The 20,209-nt window shown below is 37.6% G+C and overlaps 1 pseudogene across 1 annotated transcript; it reads right to left on the bottom strand.

Annotated features, from left to right (window-relative positions):
- Positions 1–171: 171 nt before the first annotated feature.
- Positions 172–19,652, bottom strand: LOC147479729 (DNA-directed RNA polymerases IV and V subunit 2-like; annotated as a pseudogene). The gene is made up of 10 exons (XR_015205409.1): positions 19,451–19,652; positions 19,172–19,365; positions 18,502–18,623; positions 17,228–18,155; positions 16,638–16,898; positions 16,168–16,329; positions 8,002–8,483; positions 4,934–4,939; positions 965–1,246; positions 172–702 (listed from the first exon to the last, which is right to left on the bottom strand). The product of XR_015205409.1 is annotated as a DNA-directed RNA polymerases IV and V subunit 2-like (transcript).
- Between the last annotated feature and the right edge of the window lie 557 nt (positions 19,653–20,209).

Below are 20,209 nucleotides of genomic sequence, written 5' to 3'. Positions count from 1 at the left end.
GAATTTTAGAAAATGAACAATTCAACAATTTATTATTGACATTTAAAAGTTAAATTTGACACTAAACATGTTTTCATCATAATGTGCAGAATTATAAACTTATATATTTTAAAATCAAAATTTAAAACGTTATCGAATGTGGACAACTATTAAGCTTCAATCAGAGGTATAGTGCGACACACACGCACACACACAGATTACCTTGTTTACAATAAAACTTGTCAAAAGGAAGTAAAGATCACCCTTGGTTCCTATTCCTCATCTAGGCAGAGACATGCTTTGAGATTGATAGAAAACGAGAGAGAGAGAGAGCAATATATCCTTCACAAATTACTTACAAGAGAAACAAACCATTTTGATTCCAACTTTTGAGGCAATAACTAACAAAGGCACTTTACATAGAATGGTCTGGTCCTAGCTAAGATAATACCTGTGCCGTTGCTCTGTAATGTCATCAACTGAAGGAGTCACGAGAGGAGTAACATATCTAATCAGACCACCAGAAGCAATTCCCTTCCCCAAAGCAGCCTCAAGCAATTGTCCAGGAATTTTCCGGGTGGGAAATGCATGTGGATTTATGACGATATCCGGAACTATTCCTTGATGCGTAAAAGGGAAATTCTCTTGAGACTCCAAAAGACCTATAACTCCCTTCTGACCATGCATGCTTGAAAACTTGTCGCCAACAGATGGTGAGCGTACCTGCAACCATGTATTCATATACTTAATGTACTGTACTCTAGAAGCCAATTCTCTGTATTACTCATAACATTCCCTTCAAAGAACTTGTTGCATTGAATAGAGTCCAATAGGCATATTGCCACCATCAGTCAACCATAGGAAAGAATTTCATTGACTAAATTAACATGTTGGATATATAAACAGATAAAGTATAATGAGATATTGTTTAATAGATGATCCATGGGATAGAGCCATAGAGGCTGAAAGGAGCAAGAGAGAAAACCTGTCTGAGAGAAACAGATGCGAAGTTTGTCCCTCATCGTTTGCTGACAATATGACTCCCTCCTTCTGTGTGCTTCAGTTTAATGCTGTGATCTACCCCAGATTCTGCAGACTTGCCAATGACTATATCACCACTCTGCAAGTTTGCAGATCGTCTAGGCTGTCTACACGTCCAATTTTGATATGCATTGTACCAAATTCTATTTTATCCTTTGACTTGAGCCGTTTAGTTTCAAGTATCTCTTTATTCTTGACCTCAGCCTTGTAACTGTGGAAGTGTTCCCTATTTAAAATACGTAATTATTTATTAATTAATTAAATTAGTTATTCAGGAAATTGGGTATAGATACACAGATGCAAAAAAATTTAAGTTTAGAGGAAATGTCCTTTTTTTTTTTTTTTTTTTCCTCCAAAAAACTAAAATTTGACGATATCGGAACTATTCCCTTGACTTTTACAATTTTGACCTTTTTATTAGTCAAAACTAAAAACCAACTATCAACAACCAAAAAAAAAACTTGACTAAATTAGTTACCAAAAGAATGGTGGATTAATCAAAATAACTAAAATTTATCCGAAATCTACAAAATTCTAATTAAAAGTGAGATGAATTACGGAGAGACTTCAAAACAATGTGGAAAACATCAACTTCAAAGGCGGAAAAATGTATGTTGATTACAACTAATTTCAATGACAGCTTTAACAATTTAAAATATATCTCTTATAATTTTAAATAACATGTTTAATTAATGTAATTCAAATTGAGAAATTGTGAAAAAGACAAATGGTTTTTTATAAGACAATTGTATTATTTGATTCCAGTACATCTTGGAGCAATACACACATTTTCCCTCCTTCTTGTGCTTCAGATGAGTGATCTACCCTCGATTGACACACACTTGCCATGACTATATCAGACATTATATTTTTGTATTATTTATTTGTGGAAGAAATTGGCGTACAAATAAAAGGGTAAAAAGGAGAAATAAAATTTTTAAATCCTTTAATACACCCAAAGTTTGAGTGTTATTTAATTTTGAGTAGAATCAAAAATAATAATATTGGTCTTTCTCTAAACAAAAACACACTAAAGAAATTTGTCTAGAGCCCAATTTCTAGATTATTTATTTAAAAATAGAATTTGGATTGGATTTGGAATCTGTGGACTGATTTTTGGGCCAGGAGAGTCATTTTGGGCTTGGGTTTCAAACCCAAGTATATAATCACATTGTTCTAGAGAATAGGGTTTTGAGAGAAGAAAAATAATAAAAATGGAGGGAGAGCTAGAAACTCGTTTGCTAGAGGGTGGAGAGCGACGATTCAGACGAGGAGGGATTCGTCGAGTTGAGTTTTAATACAGGTGAGTAGCTATTTTTGCTATTTCACCGAATTTATAGTTTCCGTGTACCGGCGTATACTGTTAAAAAATTTCTGCTCATATTTTCGGTTCATTATTTTGTTATTAGCATTCGATCTGTTTTGAAACTCATCATCGTTTCATCTTGTTGATCTGTTATTTTGTCCCTGCTCATCTTGTTGTTAAAATTGGTTAAACTGTATTTTGAAACTCTGTTGAGACTCGGAGATGGACATTGAAGCTGTTAATGGCAGCGCAAGCCAACAACAAGAAATCGTCCCATATTTTGGTTTGAACTCTTTTGGGTTGGTTTTGAACCCGTACTGATGTGGTTAGGATTGAAGATGTTGGGTGGTGGTGGTGAAGTGTTGGGGTATTTGTTGGTTGAAATCGGTGGTTAAAATGTCGGGATGGATATTGGGGGTGGCGGTAAAGCTTGCTTGTTCATCAATGGCGCTTTGTTATGATGTTGGTTGAACTCTTGATGTTTTGTTTTTTTTTATGTGTCGGCTGGAATGGATTGTTTGGTGGTGGTTGTGGGTTGGACAATGGTGCGGCTAAAGCTTGAAACGAGCGTTAATGGCGGCGGGAATTATTTCTAGATCTAGGTTTGATGAAGATGAGGGATTAAGGAGGTGAGATTTTTGGTTTTATTAAAGTTTAAGGGGTTTTTATAGGGATTAAAACCGGTGGGTTAAGGGGGGAGGACGAGTGGTGGCCGGACTTGAGCAGGTGGTGGCTAGTGGTGGTGGTAGCAGGTGAGGAAGAAGACCTAATGGTCGGTTTGGGCTTTGGGCCTAATTTCTTAGTTGGTTTTGGTTGGGCCGACCTTGTTTTGTTTTGGTTGGGCCGATTGTAGTTTGTATTGCTTGGGCCGGTCCATGTTAGGTTAAACTGTTTTTGGGCCGGTTTCAGTTCAAAGTTTTTGGGCCGGTTTAGTTTAAGTTGTATGGGCCAAAACTAATTAGTTTTCTTTGGACCGGTTTCTAATTTTATGTGGGTTGGTCCTTATGACCCCAATTGGGTCAGGTTGAATAATAAGTTGGTTTAGACTTTTGGGGCCGGGTTTTAAAGTTTGGGCTTGGCCAGTTGGGTCCGAACCATTACCTTAGCCATGACATGAACTTTGACTTTAGCCATGAACCATGGCTATGACCATGAACCTGTTGAACATAGAAACGACAGTTTGACTTTGACAATGATAGTTGACTTCGACCATGATAGTTTGACTTCGACCATGACGTGTCGACTTTGACTTTGACCATTGACTGTAGAATGTTGACTTTTTCTAGTTTTTCTCATATTTAAGAATATGGACAAATATAGTAATAAAATATTGTCGAAAATTATATAACGTTGTTTGTCATTATCTAATTAAGATTTGACGTGAGTAGTGTGTAAAGCACTAAAGCATATATATATTGAGCTTTGATTGTGGACTGTAGACTGTTTAATTGTGCTACATTTTATGTTGTAAATTGTATGGACAAATCAAATGCTAAAATGCTGTGGAAGCTTGTATAAATTTGGTAGTCATTATCTAATTAAGATTTGATGTTGATATTGTGACATTATATCATATGTTGGTAATATATATTAAATGCAATAGTTTTGGAGAAATAAATGTATAGACACTCCATTATTTTATCTGTGAGTTGCTAGTAGAGTATTTGTGGTTATTTCTCACGGGATTGTGGCGTAGTGTAATAATATATTGGCACGTGTGTGGCGCCCCGATTTTCCAGACAATTGAATATTCAGATAAAAGAGCTCGATCCAAATATTCAACCCTCTAATAAACCAAGACGTGAGCAGGTTTGACTCACACGAGTCCAAACTAGAACTAAAGTATAAAACCCCCCTTTGAACATCGCGTTCAAAGAAATTTCGACAGAATTTCCTCTGTATTTCTAACATTTCATAAATTTACAACCTGTCCTAGCATGAAAATCAAATAATGCACTTCCATTTATCATATTAAAACCTCAACCGTAAACCCAACTATTAAAGATATTGATTCGTGGCACCGGCTACTTAACCATCTCGACAAATGCCAGTTAAATCAAGTAGCTGCAGCGCCCCAAAACAAATCTCATACCCCGGATCGGTCTTTCACAAGTGAACGCTAATCCATGTCATAGTTTCTAACTAATGGATGCCTCCTAATATGGATTCATTATTTAAGGCAATAAAGAAATACTAAATTATTACAAAACAACTTAAATGACTAAATTTAGGAATAAGAACAACTAAAAGAACCGTCTTAGCTGATCAGAGTACGCTTCACGTTCAATTTTTCCTTAGTGAACACATACGCCCTTTTCCTGTTTTCTGGGAGCCTGTTTGTCCCTGTGAAGATACTCTAACGCTCAACGTTGGATACATAGTCAATATATAATAATACACTTGAAATAAAATTGAAAACAAAAGACAAGGTTACACATACCTTTAGCTGCTTATTACCACTTACCGTTTCCTTATTAAATCCTCGTAAGTGCATCGATTAACATACTCTCAAGAAAAACGTTAGCATTCAATATAATTTCATATATCCATGCACAACACGTCCAATATAATTTAGCCATAATTTATCAATAATAAAACAGATTAAACACTCGACTTCTTTGTACAAGGGGTAGGGGTTTTCCTATGGAAGCGGCTGAGCCGGGTGGCTGCCTACGTACCCTTTTAAGGGATCAAGCCAATCGTAGTTCTCCTAATGAGGTGTAAGGTTCTATGGGAATGGATTAAGCCATTTCCGATGAGGAAGGTGGTATGGGTTCCTCACTCATGTTCTAATTAGGTGACGTCCCCTAATTAACCGATTCTCAACCTTGAATCAAGTATTCTACTGGGGTATGTCCCTTCACTTCTACTCATTCAAGTTTTTCCGAACCCTCACCCACCCGAACAAAATCTCAATACCAATAAAAGAATATTAATCCATACTATCCTAACTAAATATAGTTCGCCGAGTAAATCAACCAATACATTACGCATGGCCTAGCCTTGGCCTAGCGATATAGCATATAAGGGACTTGGATGTTTGCCTAAAAACGGACTAACACGGCTGGTGATGGGCCTAGTGCCCGGTGATATGTTTCGTAGCGACCTTTGCTGCGGCCTTTTTAGCGGTCGACAAGCGGCACGGCCGGCGATAGTTTGTTCGATCTTAATAACTTATATATCTAAACTATATAAAATCTTAATCTGTTACAAACACCGGATACCGCAGAGTGTCATGCTACTTATCGAACTTCACATAAACTTCGAAATTTAGACAAAACAATGAATCGTGCCTCAAACTACCAACCCCGGTTTCAAGGTTTGGACAAACAATCTTTCCAAATAAATTTAAGTAATAAAAGATGAATCCACTCACTTAGTTTACTATTAAACAATGACTTCCATTGCTAAAAGCGATTTAAATGAATCCACATCACATTCTCATAATTGATCGGAATAGTAGTAATCTAATGACCTAAGAATCGACAATTCAAGTAATAATTTTCCAGATCAAAAACACGAAATTCTCTTGAATAGAATCGGCTCTACCTCAATCACATTGAGATCGATCTCATGACAACTAATCAAATCAAAGATCAATCTAAACACAATTCAAATAAACAGATCTAAATTATAGTTTTAAAACATCGAACCTGAGTTGAAGAAATGAAAAAATTGAATCGATGAAGAAGAAGTTTGTTTCCTTCACTTAGTTTATCAAAAAACTCGACGCCTCACAGAATTCCCAAGTTGCCGCCGCTAGTACCCCGAGATCCTCGTCCTTTTTTATTCTTTTAGCCTTCCTCCCCCTTTTTCTAGAAGCCATACGTGGCTTACTTATCCAACAGACCCCTCCCCTCACAATTATAAAAAGAGTCCCAAAAAAAAATTAATAATAATAAAAGCAACTCAAACTTGGTTTAATAGAACAAGCCCAAATAATATAACAGGCCCGATATATAACAACATTTAAGAAGTGGCCCAATAAATAAAAGGTACAACAAGCCCAATATAATAGAAAAGGCCAATATAAAAAAAATAACCATCAATGAACAGCCCATAATCCTCCAAGTCCGTGAATAATATACGTTACTACCCCACCAATGATAAACTTAACCCCGCCAATGACCTAGTAATTAACCGGTTCCATTTTAACGGTAACAACCAATAAATTTGCATTAATTTTGAAATTTACCGCGTCAAACACCCATACCAAAAATTGTAATTACTAGAATATTTAAATAAAACAGATACCAACACTCGTCACCCATATCAGTCTACACCAATTATTCTATAGTAGCACTGAACTAACACGTGAAATGACCAGATTGTCCTTAGGTAAAATTTCTCGGTCATTACAAGATGAAAGAATGAAAGTGGTTATGAGATATAATTGAGATATTTCTAAATATTGTGGCTTAGTGCAATAAGGTAATTGACTTTTGACGTGATATAGTGGAATGATTATGAGTCATAAATGTATTTTTTGAATAAATTATATAATAACGAAAATCCTAGAACTTGACTACCACAACTCATGTGATTTGCCCTGTGTGGGTGTATGTGATATGATTGGCCCTTGTGTAGGTGTATATATATGAGATGTTGATTGACCCATGTGTTGGGCAATGTCAATCGAATAATAATAGTGGCTTGATTATTCCGTTAGCAAAAATAAAGCGAGGCGCGATATTTTATGCCGAATAGTGGCGATACTTGCATAATGGCTTTTCGTGTGAGGGTTACGGTGTGCGGCATCCATTTCGGGGGTAGTTACGCGACCGAGTGGTTCATTATGTAAGGGAGGCATGTGGATGTACATGTTTGGCGTTGGGAAGCGATTGTGGTAGCCAAGGAAACTAGGTAAGACATAGATACGACGTGAATTTTAGGGACACACAAAGAAAGCCTTAATTAATATAATTATGGTAATATGTTGGTTAATGATATATCTTTAGATATATGATTATATATCGCTTTGCTGAAGGGTGGGTCAAACTAATTACTTGGGCAAAGACGATCCACTCTGTAATTGAGCATGAAATGCAGTACGGATATAATATGCTTGGTTGGTTATTTGTTTAGTTAGAACCTAAGGCGCCTCGATGGAGGAACTACATGCCTTATTTATTATAAGTATAGTTTGTTGTGTGGTTAGTGAGAAGTTAAGGCGCCTCAGTGGAGGAACTACTTGTCTTAGTTATTGAACTTAAGGATGTTGTATTAGTCGTGGAAAGTTAAGGCGTCTCGGTGGAGGAACTAACGGCCTTATGGATTGTGTATGTACATGTATAAGTATATGTTGTATTTTAGAGCTACTCACACCAGCATTTTTATAATGCTGACCCGATTTGCATGTTTGCTTATCGGGTGTGTTCATTAAATGAACATAGTTGATAAGTCTTGACAGGTTTAGTGTTGAAGAAGATTGGTTGCTGCTTGTAGATTGCGTTAGCATCGCATTTCAAGATAGGGGCTTTGTTTTCCTTTGAGGTGATATAGATTTTCAGTTGAGATAAGGTTATTTGCATTTTCATTTGTTAATTTTTGTAATGAAGAGGACTTTTGTTAATTCGAAATTTTTATTAGTTTTTAATTATCCGCATATTTAAACTGTTTATGGGTTTTCGGAAGTTGAGATTGCGTCACACCTCGGAGATCGAAGAGTCGGGAACAAATATTGTTTTTCCGTAATTCTGTCGAAATTCGGAGTGTTTCGATTCATTACTAATGAATCTTCTTGATTGTACCCCCTGGTGAACGCTCACAGCCACAATGGCATTCTGTCCATTGTAGATTTCAGGCTTTGCTGGATGAAAATTTTGACCAAGGGTGATAACTAGGTTTTCCAAGACAATCCGAAACCATGATCCGAAAAAGAGGTCTCTGAGGATAATACATCTGATGAGACGCCGTATCAACTCTAATGCTTGGGTTTGTGGTGAAGAAACCAATTGCTTGTTTGGAGTGCTTCCAAGATTGTAAGATAGACCTCTTAGCCTGGCCGGTCATGGTTGGTAAAAGGAATAATACCGCAGCTTAGTCCCAACAGGAAAGATAGATCCAGTTCACAGTGCGTATAGCCTCTATCTTCCGAAAGAAGACACTTGATTGCCCATGCAGTCTGACAGTCCTCTTCTTCTTCAATTCCGACAAGCTCTGTTGGAAATAAGGTTGGATAGACGCCCACCAAGATAAGGATAAACCACTAAGTATAGGACTCTATCCTATCTGATATTAGATGAGTATAGGACTCTATCCTATCAGATATTAGATGAGTATAGGATTCTATCCTATCAGATATTAGATGAGTATATGACTCTATCCTATCTGATATTAGATGAGTATAGGACTCTATCCTATCAGATATTAGATAAGTATATAACTCTATCCTATCGATATTAGATGAGTATAGGACTCTATCCTATCGGATATTAGATGAGTATATAACTCTATCCTATCTCGATATTAGATGAGTATAGGACTCTATCCTATCCAATATTGAGGAGGTGGCAACCCTATAAATAGACCCCCACCTCTCACATATTAATCATCGAACAACAAGAAAAGCTCTCTCTCCTTTAATGGCAGCCTCCAACATTTTCTAAAAGTAGAAGCCAATGAATTTGTGGAGATTCCATAGGTGGTATCCTCCCTAGCCATTGTCAGTTCTTGGTTCTTGGTTAGCGGAAAAAAAGGTTGCTTCCGTTCGTGGTTGGAACTTGACTCAGCAAAAGCCAAAAGTTAAGAAGAAGAAGATCTTGAGTGTGTCAAGAACATCTTCTCCCGTAGATCAAAGCTTGGAACTTCAAATTGAAAGTTTGTGACCAAAGGTCACGATCTTTCATTTCAGCTAGCTATTTTATGCATGTGGTATAACGTAATTGTATATATCATAGGAATCATGCATGAGATATCGATAAAATCCTACATTGGCATCGAGCGGTTTTCCATGGTTTGCATGCTTTTGTTTGCGGTTTTGATCTTGTGATCTACAATTTTTGAAAAAAAAAATTTTTTTTTTTCAAAATATTTTAATTAATTTTTAAATAATTAGGTTGTTTAAAATTAATTAGATATTGCTTAATTTTTTTTTGTAAAATAAATTATTTATGGGAAATAATTAGTGGAAATTTTTTTTTTTCTAGGAAATTTTTTTTTCTTAGAAATTTTTACATGGAAATTTATTTTAGATTATTTCTCTATAAATTTTAGGATTTTTTTCACATGTATTTTTCCACAATTAAAAATTGACATTAGGATGTTTATTTTTACCATGAATAATTATTTGAATCTGGATTTTACTATTGCATGAATATAAAATTGTTTGTTTTTCTATCAACGGTCATATGAAAACTAAGGCACAATGCCTAAGTCACATAGACCCAAACTTGTAGGAAAATCGGAACCGGATCTTGGGAGCGGGCTTCCAAGAAACGCATGACGCTAAGCAATATAGGAGAACTTTCAAAAAAATCTTGTCTTGAAATCGATAAGATAGAGATGCGAGCCACCATCACCGTGAATATACACCAAAGAGCCCCAGTCCTATTCAGGATAGGAATGAGGCTCAACCACTTAAATCTCTCCTACATCGATTATGGGACGATGCTAAGGAACCAAATCCATATGATGTGTCATCAGGGTTTATTTTCCCACCTCACGGGGAAACAGAGGAAGTGGCTAGTAATTTTCAAATGGCTGATAGTGACTGCGAGGATGATGATGACTCCCCTGGGCACCCAGGAAGCTTCTATGTTCATGGTTGACTAGCTCTGTTTAGTTCTACGTTGTTTTTTGAAAGATAGGAAACTCTTTTTTTGTAGAAACAATTTTATGAAATGGAAATTTAAGTAGTAGATTTTTTGCATATTCTATGTTATTGATAGTCAAATGCATTGATTTTATTTAATGGCTAGAATCATGCTAGTAGATTATCATGATCATCTCATATGTGAAAATGTGGATTACTTAGATTTAAATTTAAGAGATGATTCTTATTAAGTAGTATCTTATTTTTGGAATTCAAACTTGATAGAATGGCACCGATGGAAAATCCCCGTTCACGATGCTACGAAAAGGACTTGTTAAACGATAAAATTACGAACTTTGGTCTAGGAAAGTTAGGCTAATTAGCGGAGATAGAAGGTCATTGATGTAATAAGCGGAGACAAGATGCTAGAACCTACATTTGAAGGATTAACACAAGGTTGCTTATCTTCTTTGTACTTAAAAAGTACAATGAGTATACAAGCAAAGATAATGTTGCCGAATTGCCATACTTGGCACCATGAGGAATGACTTCATGATGCGGTATGATGGCCTTGGATCGGCAAAAGAGCTATGGGAAGCAGTAAAAGCGGACCTTGGGGGTGCGACTACTGCACAGCTGAGGAGGCTACAAATGAGCTTTGACAAATTTATCAAGCTGCCCCATACCTCTATGACACAACATTGCACGGTGATGAGAAACATGGTTCTTTGAGTTAGCCAAGCGGGGCCGAGGTCTGTCAAATGAAGCAAACAAATTCAAAGCTGTCATTAGGTCTTTACCTAAAACTTGGGAACAATTTCGTCTTATCTTGGACGATGATGACACAAATATCACAAACTTTGCACAGTGCAAAGGAAATGTGAAGCTTGAGGAACAAAGGCTTCTCAATGAAAAGCCCTTGTTGTTCAAACCTGAAACAAATGATGTCAACTCCAAAAGAGGAAGGCTCCTTGGAACAAGAAAAGTGGAAAAGGAAAGGCAAGGAAAAAGGCCAAGCCTAACCCACAAGCAAAAGAAACCTAGGAAGTCGATAGACATGACTAGTGTTGAATGCTTCCGTTGTCATCGATGGGACACTATGCTAGGGCATGTCCTTCTCCGAGGTGAGTTTTACTTTAAGTAATGTCAATGTGATAAGAAATCTTGTCATCTTTGTCCGATTCATCACAATATTGGATTGTAGATTCAGCGTGACATGACCACTACATAAGTTTAGGGATAGGTCCCTATTTGAAGATTTCGGAAACTTCCACAAGGAACTCCGGAGAGTCCACATGGGAAACCAAAGTGTTAGCGATGTTTTGGGCACAGGCACTTGTAGGTTGGATTTTGCGAGTGGGAGATCCATCCTTATTGAAGAAGTACTCTTTGTACCCTCAATTAGGAGAAATCTTTTATCAGTTTTGAAATTACTTCAAGAATCCTATGTGTTTAATTTTTCCCGAACTTCGCTTGAGATATCTTTAAAATACAGTTTGATAGGTCATGCTTATTTAATGAATTCTTTTATGACATTACACTTAGCACAAACTGAAGTTTTTATGTCTAAAATGGTTGGTTGCCAATTGTGGCATGCTAGACTAGGACATATTGGACACAATAGGATAGACCGCTTAGCAAGGGGGGTTATTAGGTAACTTAACCTCTGTTAAAATGGAAAACTGTGAAAGTTGTCTTCTTTGGAAAAGCCACCAAGAAACCTTTTGGGAAAGCCCAAAGGGCAACTTATCCTTTACAACTTATTCACTCGGACATCCGTGGACAAATGAATGTAATGACAAGGCATGGGGCTTTGTATTTCATTACCTTCACAGGATGACTATACACGTTATGGGACCGTGTACTTGATGTCTCACAAATCGGGCGCCTTGGACTATTTTAAAAAGTACAAGAACTTAGTTGAGAATCAACTTGATAGGACAATAAAGGCCTTAAGAACTGACCCATGGGGCGTGAATATCTTTCCGATGAGTTTAAGGAACTCTGTGAAAAATAAGGGTATAGCTAGACGACTAACTATTCCTTATACCCCTGTGAGAATGGTGTCTCACGAGAGAAGGAATAGAACCTGCTTTGGACATGGTTAGATCTATGATGGCTCGGGCTAACTTGCCTATCTCATTTTGGGGTGATGCATTGTTACTTGGCTGCAAGACATACTTAACCTAGTTCCTTCAAAAGCTGTTGACAAAACACCCTATGAACTATGGTGGTAGACAACCCGTTTTGAACTACCTTAGACCATGGGGTGTGCGGCCTTTGTCACTTCTCAAAATCGAGAATTTGGAAAGTTGAGTGCTCACGGAAAGAAGTGTATCTTTATAAGATCTGATTGAGACTTCTAAGGGGTATGTCTTCCTAGGGGGAGGATACTCAAGGGCATGTCCGCGAGAAATAGAAGCCGCGTAACGTCCGATTCTTAGAGGATCAATACCCAATGAGGGGTGAGGTTGATAAGGATATACAACTTTCTGAAGTTGATAACCTTATAGCTGGCGATGAAAAAAGAAGATGAAACTTTCATCAACCCGATTCTAGTAACAATGGCATTGGTCAAATGATTGATCAATCCCAACCTCGTAAGAGTGTTAGAGGCCATATCCCCAAACGTCGGTTTGAGATTGAAGGGGAGATAAATATGACCAATGCACTTACAGAAATATCGATGAACCTAAAGCGTTCAAGGAGGCTATTTCTGGGTCCAATACAAGTAAGTGGATGGAAGCTATGAAGGAAGAATTGGAGTCGATGAAGAAAAACAAAGTATGGGACTTAGTTGATCTACCTCCAAACAGGAGATCTATTGGGAACAAGTGGGTTCTCAAGATCAAAAGAAAAATGCGGAGGAAGGAACATAGACAAATTCAAAGCTAGGCTTGTTGCAAAAGGTTACACCCAAAAAGAAGGAATAGACTATGAGGACACCTTCTCACCAGTAGTGAGATTTGCCTCCATACGTCTCCTCTTGTCAATGGTTGCCCATTTAGATTTAGAGCTTTACGGATGGATGTCAAAGCTGCTTTTCTCAATGGAGAATTACAAGAGGAAATCTATATGGATCAACCATTTGGTTTTTCAATCAAGGTCGAGGGAACACAAAGTGTGTAAACTGAACAGATCCATATATGGTTTAAAACAGGCCTCTAGACAGTGGAATCTGAGATTCCATGAAGCAATGCTTCAAGACAAATTCAAAATGGTAAATGAGGACCATTGCGTATATGTCAAGACATCTAAAAATGGTTTTGTGATTCTATCTCTATATGTGGATGACATTTTGTTAGCAGGTAACAATAAGGCATTGATAAATTCCACTAAGGAGTGGTTGTCATTAAACTTCAAAATGAAGGACATGGATGAAGCAAGTTATGTCTTAGGAGTTAAAGTAACTTCGTGATCGGCCCAAGCGCTTGTTATCTTTGTCTCGGGGAGACATATATCAAGAAGGTTTTGGAAAGATTCAACATGTGATTGTAAGCAAGTGGATCTCCCAATGAAGTCTAGGAGAGTCTTTGAGTTCTAAAATGTCTCCCAAGAATCCTACTGAAACTCGAGGCTATGAAAAATGTACCATACTCAAGCCAGATCGGAAGCCTTATGTATGCAATGTTGTGTACAAGGCGCCGGACATCTGCTATGCAGGTTGGGTTAGTATCAAGGTTCCAAACAAATCCTCGGGTCGCATTTTGGAAGGCATGTCAAGAAGATAATGAGGTATCTAAAGGCACCGTGGACTACTCACTTGTCTACCAAGGGAAAGATCTTAAAAGTGATTGGGTACTCCGATGCGACCGGGCTGGAGACCTTGATGAGAGGAAGTCAACTTCGGGATATACCTACATAATGAATGGAGGTGCTATATCTGGGAGCAAACAAAAGCAAACTTCCATAGCACTTTCAACTATGGAAGGTGAGTATTGCATGTTGCTCTACGCCACGTAGAGGTCAGTGTGGCTCAGACGATTCATCAAACACTTGTCGGTGTTCTCAAAATTTCTTGAACCGAGTTCACATCACAAAGATGGCATGGCTTGCTCTTGCATATGCTAAAGATCCAAAAGTACCATGGAAGAACCAAGCATATAGAGTTAAAATACCCTCACGTGCGACAAATGATCTTGAAAAAGAAAGTGGTTCTACAACATATATCCCTTGATCGGATGGTTTTGGATCAGTGACCAAACCTATTCAAAGGAACTTTTCCTTGCACATGTAAAAATGATTGGGTTAAAGAGGATGTGATTATGTTAAGAACACTTTGATGGTTTAATGAATAAAAGTGCATTCTTTCGGATCGATTGCATTCTCATTATAACCATTTATCATCTCATATGTATGTCGATAGGGTTGGTTGGTTCCTCACATGAACGATCACTTCCATTTTAAATGATGGGAGTTTAGCTTGACAAGTCACTAAACCTTATAGGAAGGTGGACCTAGTCTTAGGAGTCATGCCCCTTCTTATAATTGGATAAGAAGAAAAGTGCTTCATAGGGAAGATTCTGTCTAAACCTACAAGCGGTTGTTGCCAAGTGGGAGCATAGTATCCTTGGAATTGTCATTAGGGATGACAACACTTGCATGGTATGAGTGGACATACAGATATCTATTGTTGAGTAAACAAATTAGATACTCTTGCCATGACATGTTTTCACACAACATGTGTATAGTTGACCTTTGAGAGCAAGAAAAGAAATATCCCTAAAATTCTTGCTATGTGAGCTCTATTGATATATTTTTGTTTAAAACATATCGAATGGTACCCTCCTTGAACTTTTGACCTTGTCAAAGAAAATAAGAGGACTACTCGTAACTTTGGTTTGCTCCCCACAAGCTCTTACTAAAAATTTATTTGGATGCATCTTTGGGAAGTTGGTAGAACTTCGGCGACAATGACTAACTTCGTGCAAAGGGTAAAAGAAGAAGGGTTTATCACACAATCCTTTGGGATTCTACGGCGCCGCCGGACAATTGATGATAATTGTGAATCATGTGATACGTTTTTGACTTTATGGTGTGGACTCATAGGGATGAGTGCTATTTGTCAAAGTGATGAAACAAAGCAGATCTTGGGGTATACACACACTCTCCGGATATTAGGTTTTGGATTCATCTTCTTTAAGATCACTTTCATGGTAGATCAGTTATGGTCGTGCTTTTCATTGCGACTTTGCTACTTCACGAGATATCATGATACGTGTGCTAGGGTCACACGAACCATTTGCGTGTGAGACACACAAATGGCTAAGCATTCTACTTAAATGCTTCTCTTAGAAACCTTCTTTGAGGGCGTTGTGGAAGTGGGAGATGTTGGAAATAAGGTTGGATAGGCGCCCACCAAGATAAGGATAAATTTCGAGTATAGGGACTCTATCCTATCGATATTAGATGAGTATAGGACTCTATCCTATCGGATATTAGATGAGTATATTATCCTATCGGATATTAGATGAGTATATGACTCTATCCTATCGATATTAGATGAGTATAGGACTCCTATCCCATCGGATATTAGATAAGTATATAACTCTATCCTATCGATATTAGATGAGTATAGGACTCTATCCTATCGAGATATTAGATGAGTATATAACTCTATCCTATCGATATTAGATGAGTATAGGACTCTATCCTATCAATATTGAGAAGGTGGGAACCTCTATAAATAGACCCCCACCTCTCACATATTAATCATCGAACAACAAGAAAAGCTCTCTCTCCTTTAATGGCGAGCCTCCAACATTTTCTAAAGTAGAAGCCCGGTAATTTGTGGAGATTCCATAGGTGGTATCCTCCCCTAGCCATTGTGGGTTCTTGGTTCTTGGTTTAAGTGAAAAAAAAAGGTTGCTTCCGTTAAGTGGTTGGAACTTGACTCAAGCAAAGTTAAGAAGAAGAAGATCTTGAGTGTGTCAAGAACATCTTCTCCTCTTAGATCAAAGCTTGGAACTTCAAATTGAAAATTGTGACCAAAGTGCGATCTTACATTTTCATTGCTATTTTATGCATGTGGTATAACGTAATTGTATATATCATAGGAATCATACATGAGATATCGATAAAATCCTACAAGCTCTAATACTCCCTCATTTAAAAGGGAGTGCATGCTGTAACCTCCTTCAATGAAATTTAACTTCTTCAGATTTTCAACAACCAAAAAGGGTCGCAGAATTCTCCCAGCATCCGAAAATATACGAACCTCCCCTTGCTGATGATCCCATTTTATTTCTACCTACAGGATAACAGGAGAGAATAATAAGTTCAATGGTTATGACTTCTTACTGTCCATCATTTTATGAATACACATAATACTGAATAAGATGGATGGACTAAGTGATTATTTTAAGAGGCCTGCTTACAGATTGTGAAAATAATTTGTGGCAGACACCTTGAATATAGCTGGTGGTAACAAATTATACTCGGTCACTTTGATCACTAATATCTTGAGATGAACTTGAGACAAACGCATAATAGATTCGTAGAAACCTTTGAGGCAAATCTTAGCTGGAATGATCCTGTACTGCCAAGAGTGGCCATTACCTGGCGCGGAATTTTCTTGCTTCGACATTTACTTTTCAAAACCTGTAGAAATGCAGGAGAATCCTTGCAAACTCCAACCCAATCCCCATAGTAGTAAGACCATCCATCAATTTCTCCATTCCACATTCCAATAATTTGTCCAGCAAAGGCTCCCTTAAGTTTGTGGAGACAATTCCAGTGACTGCGAAATTCTTTACAAGCCCACAATTTTCTCCATCTGGGGTAGAGAGAAAACACAGCTTCCCCCAGTGAGAAGGGTGTCTGCATCAGTAAATGTATTAGCTATAAGGATTCACATTATAATAAATCTGAGACACGAACGACTGAAAAGTTTGATCCTTGGAAATATACACTAAAACATTTCCAATCAAAGAGATAGCAAAGGTCACAAAATCTTTACGATGAATATAATACTGTTTTGATGCACAAGGACCTGCAAAAGTACAAATTGCACATCTGTTGTAGTTTAGACTCACAATAGCACCTTTTTAGACAATTAACTATAGCTATAAGTGTTAAGGTCGATAAGAATTGTACGAGACGAATATAAAGCAATAATAAAGTAGTTCATGATTGAGTTTGACACTTACGGGAATCTAGCATTTCCTACAATCCCGGTGTATTTGACATACTGACGTACATTTCTCATCTCAGACATCATTTGCAGGGGATTTGTTCTCTGAAGTGTTACAGCCACACCAGAGATCTTCTGTCTAGAACTTACATGATGCGGCCATGTTCCAGTTGAAAAAGCCCTCGAAAGACCATTTGTGATGATTGAAGCATTGATCTAACGCTCAATCTGCAGCACAGTACGTTCTCCATATAGATCCCTTTGTATGGCCTTTACCTTCCACCTCTCAGTATGCCTAATATGGTTTTGCAGCTCTCAGTCAAGCAGCTCGGCAGCTTAGTCTAACCTCTTGTTTCTAAAATCCTCCCTGTTCCCCAGTTTTCGTTGCCCAGAACACGACTGTAAGAGACATTTTACCATATATCCCAGGAAAAAGGCCTTGTACGGCCACTAAGAGTGGGAAATAAGTGCTTGTCCAAACAGTCTCCGGCACTTTCCAATGGGAAACCACTTTCCTTTGGAGGAAACTTGGTGTTGCTGATCCCATCATTAAGTATTGATTTCTTAACTATTTGGTCTATTTCTAATGCATTTCCTGCTTTGCGGAAACCTTCAAATTTGTTGTCAGCATAACTGATGGTTGATAGGAGCAAATTCACAGAAGTGGCATCATCCAGATTGATATGAATCATTTCACCAATTTCTTTGTCGGATGGCATACCAAGGGCAAAAAGAAACACCCATAAAAGAATTGTGCAATACACGAATTGCACATCAAGGATCTTTTGTCCTTTAAGATGTTCACTTACTGAGGGAGGCACTTCCTCTAGTCTTACAGCAACATTTAGCTTTTTCATCATCTCAGAGTGGAAATATATACAGCAGTTTGGTTTTTCATAAACCCCAAGTCGTTTATGGCATTTCTGTTCTTGTGCAACAAAGATCTGCAATTGACATCACAGGGAGATTATGACCAATCGTCAAATAAGAAGCATATATTATAACAAATCACCCTCAAGAAAAGTTCTGGAGACATCACAATCCCCAAGAAGAGATGAAAGAAATGTAACATCATAAGAGCTTATTTGAAAGCAGTGCAGCAGCTGTATAAGTGTGTTAGCTTCCTTTGTAGCGATATGCATATGTAAATGTAGTTCCAAAATAAAGGGAATGAAAAATTCAGTCTACTGGTCTACTTTAGGCGCTGGTTTGATGACTCTCTAAAATGGAAATACCAGGAAAGGAAACACAAGGTGAAGCATCATTATAAAGAAAAAGCGAGAATCAGACCTTCTCTGCTCCTTCACAAAATAACCCCCATGATAAAATTCACATTCGCCTTTCTCCCTTCCATTCATCCAACAAAGAGTTGATCCCACCATTACAGGTATTTTACCAATCACGACTTCTCTCTTTTCTTAACATACTCTTCACCCTTCCCACCACGTTTCTCTAATACATAAATCTGATAAATTTTGACAAAACAAAAGCAGGTGGAGCACAGTTAAAGACTAATCATTCAACAATATCATGAATGCACAATAAGCAGGAACATGATAGAGTTCCTAAAGAAAATAATATCAGAGCAGTGAACATTTGATTCTACATGAGAACATATATACATATATAGGTCAAGATGCCAATTACATTTCCATCTTTTATCAAACCCTATACCAAATTTTTGAAGACACATCACTTATTATTTAGCAACTTAAACTTAAAAAGGGCCATAAAAAACATCCAAAATTTTCGACATATACTGGGGCACCAACAAACCACCATCAGGGTATGCTGAACATCAGAAGTGCGAGGAGCAACCCCCAAATTAACTGAGAACACTGTCACCAGAAACAGGACGCAATCCCGGCTCAAATGACGGTTCAGTAAATTAACATACAGGACTGCTTCAAAAATAAATTGGCTTCTCTGTTAATCACCCACATTACATATGTAGATTTACCTGAAAGTCGACTTCGATCCTAGAAGAGTAAGTCATACGCTGAAGACGAGCATGATGTGGTAGCATTTTCAATGGCTTGCTACTCTCATTAGACCAAAACACTGGCTTCTCCAGCTTCACTTTTCCAAACTTGACCGTAGCACAACGCCATGCACTGTCTGGTCCACCATTTTGTGACCGATCATAACCAGGTTCTACATCCATAAAACAACTTCTGATTCCCATTTCCAACAAAATCATTATAAGAGTTGATTTGATTACTTAACAAGCCATACTCACTGAAAAACGACCTGGATGCTTCTGCACATAACTTGTTCAAAACCTCTTCTGATGGGAATTTTTGGTGCTCTTGTTCTTGCATGGAAGTTGATGCTTTGCTTTTGTTCTTGGAAGATGTTTCAGCTTTCTCAACGTCTTCTACTACTTCCATTAGAACAGTTTCTTCATCCTCTTCGTCACTAATTACCATATAATCTTCCATGGCCTTAAAATGCATCACTGAAAATGTGATGAAATATAGAAATGGCCAGTACAGTGCCTTAAACTATGAAGAGAAAGAAACACTTTTATTTTAGACTGAAGGAAGAACTACTGAAGAGTGTGGAGTAGACAAAGTGGTTGATGGAAATAAAAAAGAGATGGTGAACAAAATATTTAGTGTACGTAATATACTTCAGATGTTGATCACGGATACTGCTTTGGGTATGTAGGAGAAAATGATGATAGGTAGGTGTGAGTGTGATCGGGTGATGGAAGATTGAGATATGGGATTAGAGCGGTATGTATATCATTTCATACAATTCATCATCAAAGTGTTGATGTGTACGTGTTGGAATACCAACTATTTTGTGGACTCATGACTACCAAATAAATAGTGAGAAGTGAAAACTAGTAATTAGCTAGTTGGAATTATTAGTATCCTGTTAATCTGTTATGCAGTGGGGGCGTGAGCGGAGAGGGAGAGATTGAGAAGGCCTAGAAAGGGAGAAAGAGAAGGACGAAAGAATGAGGATAGACAGACAGAAACCAACCAAATGA

Source organism: Coptis chinensis, chromosome 8, assembly GCF_015680905.1.
Source record: "Coptis chinensis isolate HL-2020 chromosome 8, ASM1568090v1, whole genome shotgun sequence".
Taxonomy (NCBI): Eukaryota; Viridiplantae; Streptophyta; class Magnoliopsida; order Ranunculales; family Ranunculaceae; genus Coptis; species Coptis chinensis.
The sequence above is the reverse complement of the archived record's forward strand: the minus strand, read 5'-3'. Positions and strand labels throughout refer to the sequence as shown.